Genomic DNA, 6,256 nt, shown 5'->3' with positions numbered 1-6,256 from the left:
AAGAGAGATGTGTGGAAATATAATGAGCGTGGTTGAGACAGCAGAAGAGGGTGTTTTGAAATGGTTTGGGCACATGGAGAGAATGAGTGAGGAAAGATTGACCAAGAGGATATATGTGTCGGAGGTGGAGGGAACGAGGAGAAGTGGGAGACCAAATTGGAGGTGGAAAGATGGAGTGAAAATGATTTTGTGTGGTCGGGGCCTGAACATGCAGGAGGGTGAAAGGAGGATAAGAAATAGAGTGAATTGGATCGATGTGGTATACCGGGGTTGACGTGCTGTCAGTGGATTGAATCAGGGCAATATATATATATATATATATATATATATATATATATATATATATATATATATATATATATATATATATATATATATATATATATATATATTTCTTTTTGTTTTTGTTCTTTCATACTATTTGCCTTTTCCTGCGTTAGCAAGCAAGCGTTAAGAACAGAGAACTGGGCCTTAGAGGGAATGTCCTCATCTGACCTCCTTCTACGTTCCTTCTTTTGGAAATTTAAAAAAAAAAAAAGAGAGGGGAGGATTTCCACTGCAATACCATCCAAACCCGCTGCCTTGCCGGCTTTCATCTTCCGCAAAGCTTTTACTACCTCTTCTCTGTTTACCAAAATATTTTCCCTAACCCTCTCACTTTGGAAACCACCTCGACCAAAACACCCTATATCTGCCACTCTATCGTCAAACACATTCAACAAACCACTAAATACTGACTCCACCTCCTTCTAACATCACCACTACTTATTACTACCTCCCAATTAGCCCCCTTCACTGATGTTACCATTTGCTCCCTTGTCTTACGCACTTTAATTACCTCCTTCCAAAACATCTTTTTATTCTCCCTAAAATTCAATGATACTCTCCCACCCCAACTCTCATTTACCTTCTTTTCCACCTCTTGCACCTTTCTCTTGACCTCCTTCCTCTTTCTTTTATACATCTACCACTCATTTGCATTAATTCCATGCAAAAATCGTCCAAATACCTCTCTCTTCTCCTTCAATAATAATCTTACTTTTTAATCCCACCACGCACTACCCTTTCAAATCAACCCACCTCCCACGCTTCTCATGCTACGAGCATCTTTTGCATAAGCCATCACTGCTTCTCTAAATACATCCCATTCCTCCCTCACTCCCCTTACCTCCTTTGTTCTCATCTTTTTATATCCTGTACTCAGTCTCTCCTAGTAATTCCTCACACTGGTCTCCTTCCCAAGCTCATTTACTCTCAACACTCTCTTCACCCCAATATTCTCTCTTCTTTTCTAAAAACCCCTACAGATCCTCATCTACACCTCCACAAGATAACGATCAGACATCCCTCCAGTTTCACCTCTCAGCACATTAACATCCAAAAGTCTCTCTTTCACGCGTCTATCAATTAACACGTAATACCATCTCTCCTACTTACATACGGATACTTATGTATATCTCGCTTTTTAAACCAGGTATGCCCAATCGCCATTCCTTTCTCAGCACATAAATGTAGAAGCTCTTCATCATTTCCATTTACAAAACTGAACATCTCATGTATACCAATTATTCCCTCAACTGCCACATTACTCACCTTTCAATTCAAATCACCCATCACTATAACCCGGTCTTGTGCATCAAAACCACTATCACACTCATTCAACTGCTCCCAAAACACTTGCATCTCATGATCTTTCTTCTCATGCCCAGGTGCATATGCACCAATAATCACCCATCTCTTTCCATCTACTTTCAGTTTTACACATATCAATCTAGAATTTACTTTCTTACTCTCTATCACATACTCCCACCACTCTTGTTTCATGTGTAGTGCTACTCCTTCCCTTGCTCTTGTCCTCTCAGTAACAACTGAATATACTCCCAAGACATTCCCAACACACTCTTCCCCTTTACCCTTGAGCTTCGTTTTACTCAGAGCCAAAACATCCAGGTTCCTTTCCTCAAATATACTACCTATCCCTCCTTTTTTCTCATCTTGGTTACATGCACACATATTTGGACACCCCAATCTGAGCATTCGAGGAGGATGAGCGTTCCCCGCGTGACTACTTCTTCTGTTTCCCCTTTTAGAAAGTTAAAATACAAAAAGGGGCGGGTTTCTAGCCCCCCGCTCATATCCGCTTTAGTCGCCTTCTACAACACGTTAGGAATGCGTGGGAAGTTTTTTTTCTCCCCTATCCCCAGGCCACATTCGTTCACACTCAGTCTCTAGCTGTCATGTAATAATGTACCGAAAACCAGAGCTCCCTTTACACATCCAGGCCCCACAGAACTTTCCATGGTTTACCCCAGACGCTTCCCATGCCCTGGTTCAATCCATTTACAGCACGTCGGCCCCGGTATACCACATCGCTACAATTCACTCTATTCCTTACACACCTTTCACCCTCCTGCATGTTCAGGAGCCGATCACTCAAAATCTTTTTCACTCCATCTTTCCACCTTCAATTTGGTCTCCCACTTCTCATTTCCTCCGCCTCTGACTCATATATCCCCTTTGTCAATCTTTCCTCACTCATTCTCTTCATGTGACCAAACCATTTCAAAACACCCTCTTCTGCTCGCTCAACCACATTCTTTTTATTACCACATATCTCTCTTACCCTATCATTACTCATTCGATTAAACCACCCCACACCACAAATTGTCCTCAAAAATCTCATTTCCAGCACATTCACCCTCCTGCGCACATCTCTATCCATAGCCCACGCCTGGCAACCATACAACATTGTTGGAAACACTATTCCTTTAAACATAACCATTATTGTTTTCCGAGATAATGTTCTCGACTTCCACACATTCGTCAGTTCTCCCAGAATTCTCGCCCACTCTCGCATCCTATGATTCACTTCAGCTTCCATGGTTCCATCCGCTGCCAAATCCACTCCTAGATATCTAAAACACTTCACTTCCTCCAGTTTTCTCCATTCAAACTTACCTCCCAATTGATTTGACCCTCAACCTTACTGTACCTAATAACCTTGCTCTTATTCACATTTGCTCTCAACATTCTTCTTTCACACACTTTACCAAACTCAGTCACCAGCTTTGGAGTTTCTCATATGAATCAGACACCAGCGCTGTATCATCACCGAACAACAACTGACTCACTTCCCAAGCTCTCTCATCCACAACAGACTGCATACTTGCCCCTCTTTCCAAAACTCTTGCATTCACCTTCATAACAACCCCATCCATAAACAAATTAAAAAACCATGGAGACATCACACACCCCTGCCGCAAACCTACATTCACTGAGAATCAACCAATCACTTTCCTCTCTTCCTACACGGACACATGCCTTACATCCTCGGTAAAAACTTTTCACTGCTTCTTACAACTTACCTCCCTCACCATATATTCTCAATACCTTCCACAGAGCATCTGTATCCACTCTATCATATGCCTTCTCTAGACCCATAAAGGCTACATACAAAGCCATTTGCTTTTCTAAGTATTTCTTACATATATTCTTTAAAGCAAACACCTGATCTACATATCCTCTACCACATCTGAAACCACACTTCTCTTCCCCAATCTGATGCGCTGTACATGCCTTCACCCTCTCAATCAATACCCTCCCACATAATTTCCCGGGAATACTCAACAAACTTATACCTCTGTAATTTGAGCACTCACCTTTGTCCCCTTTTCCTTTGTACAATGGCACTATGCAAGCATTCCGCCAATCCTCAGGCACCTCATCATGAATCATATATACATTAAATAACCTTACCAACCAGTCAACAATACAGTCACCCCTTTTTTGATAAATTCCACTGCAATACCATCCAAACTCGCTGCCTTTCCGGCTTTCATCTTCCGCAAAGCTTTTGCTACCTCTTCTCTGTTTACCAAATCATTTTCCCTAACCCTCTCACTTTGCACACCACCTCGACCAAAACACCCTATATCTACCACTCTATCATCAAACACATTCAACAAACCTTCAAAATACTCATTGCTTCTCCTTCTCACATCACCACTATTTATGATCACCTCCCCATTATCCCCTTCACTGAAGTTCCCATTTGTTCCCTTGTCTTACGCATTTTATTTACCTCCTTCCAAAACATCTTTTTATTCTCTCTAAAATTTAATGATACTCTCTCACCCCAACTCTCATTTGCCCTCTTTTTCATCTCTTGTACCTTCCTCTTGACCTCCTGCCTCTTTCTTTTATAAATCTCCCACTCATTTGCAATTTTTCCCTGCAAAAATCGTCCAAATGCCTTTCTCTTTTCTTTCACTAATAATCTTACTTATTCATCCCACAACTCACTACCCTCTCTAATCTTCCCATCTGCTACGCTTCTCATGCCACAAGCATCTTTTGCGCAAGCCATCAATGCTTCCCTAAATACATCCCATTCCTCCCCACTCTCCTTACCTCTTGTTCTCACTATTTTCAATTCTGTACTCAGTCTCTCTTGGTCATTCCTCACACAATTTTCCTTTCCAAGCCCTCTTACTCTCACCACTCTCTTCACCCAAACATTCTCTCTTCTTTTCTGAAAACCTCTACAAAACTTCACCTTCGCCTCCACAAGATAATGATCAAACATCCCTGCCGTTGCACCTCTCAGCAGATTAACATCCAAAAGTCTCTCTTTCGCGCGACTATCAATCAACACGTAATCCAATAACGTTCTCTGGCCATCTCTCCTACTCACATACGTATACTTTTGTATATCTCTCTTTTAAACCAGATATTCCCAATCACCAGTCCTTTTTCAGCACATAAATCTACAAGGTCTTCACCATTTCCATTTACAACACTGCACACCCTATGTATACCAATTGTTCCCTCAACTGCCACAATACTCACCTTTGCATTCAAATCACCCACCACTATAACCCGGTCTCGTGCATCAAAACCACTAACATATTCATTCAGCTGCTCCCAAAACACTTGCCTCTCATGATCTTTCTTCTCATGTCCAGGTGCATATGCACCAATAATCACCCATCTCCATCAACTTTCAGTTTTACCCATATCTACCTAGAGTTTACTTTTTTACACTCTATCACATACTCCCACAACTCCTGTTTCAGAACTAGTGCTACTCCTTCCCTTGCCCTTGTCCTCCCTTTAACCCCTGACTTAACTCCCAAAACATTCTCACACCACTCTTCCCATTTGCCAGTTACTTTACTTTTTCGCTGTCTCCATCGTTACCGATGTACGCAAGGAAACAGACGAAAGAATGACGCAAACCCCCCACATACACATGTAATACATACACGTCCACACACGCACATATACATAACAATATATCTCAACGTATACATACATATACACACACAGAGAATTATATATATACACATATACATAATTCATACTAGTCTGCCCTTATTCATTTTCGTCGCCACCCCGCCACACATGAAATAACAGCACCCTCCTCCCGCATGTGCGCGAGGTAGCGCTGGGAAAAAACAACAAAGGCCACATTCGTTCGCACTCAGTCTCTAGCTGTCATGTATAATGCACCGAAACCACAGCTCCCTTTTCATATCCAGGCCCCATAAAACTTTCTGTGGTTTACCACAGACACTTCACATGCGCTGGATCAATCCATTGGGCGCACGTCGACCCCGGTATACCATATCGTTCCACATCTCTCTATTCCTCGCATGCTTTTCACCCGTTTGTGTGTTCAGGCCCCGGACACTCAGAATCTTTTTCTCTCCCACTTCTCCTCGTTCCCTTCACCTCTGACACATATATCCTCTTTGACAATCTTTCCTCACTCATTCTCTCCTTGTGACCAAACCATTTCAAAATACCCTCTTCTGCTCTGTCAACCACAATTATTTTATTACCACACATCTCTCTTACCCTTTCAATACTTAATCGATCAAACCACCTCACACCAAATATTGTCCAAAGTCATCTCATTTCCAGCACATCCACCTTCCTCCGCACAACTCTATCTATAGCGCACACCTCACAACGAAATAACAAATGTACCCAATTTCGCCTTCCAATACAACTTTCTCGACTTCCATATATTTCAAAACGCTCCCAGGACAATCACCCCCTCCCCCACCCTATGATTCGCTTTCGCTTCCATGGTTCCATCCGCTGCCTAATCCACTCCCAGATATCTAAAACACTTAACTTCCTTCAGTTTTGCTCCATTCAAACTTACCTCCCAGTTGATTTGTCTATCCAACCTGCTGTACCTAATAACCTTGCTCTTATTCGCATTTACTCTCAGCTTTCTTCTTTCACA

The sequence above is a fragment of the Panulirus ornatus genome, chromosome 33 (assembly GCF_036320965.1).
Source record: "Panulirus ornatus isolate Po-2019 chromosome 33, ASM3632096v1, whole genome shotgun sequence".
Lineage (NCBI taxonomy): Eukaryota > Metazoa > Arthropoda > Malacostraca > Decapoda > Palinuridae > Panulirus > Panulirus ornatus.
The sequence above is the reverse complement of the archived record's forward strand: the minus strand, read 5'-3'. Positions refer to the sequence as shown.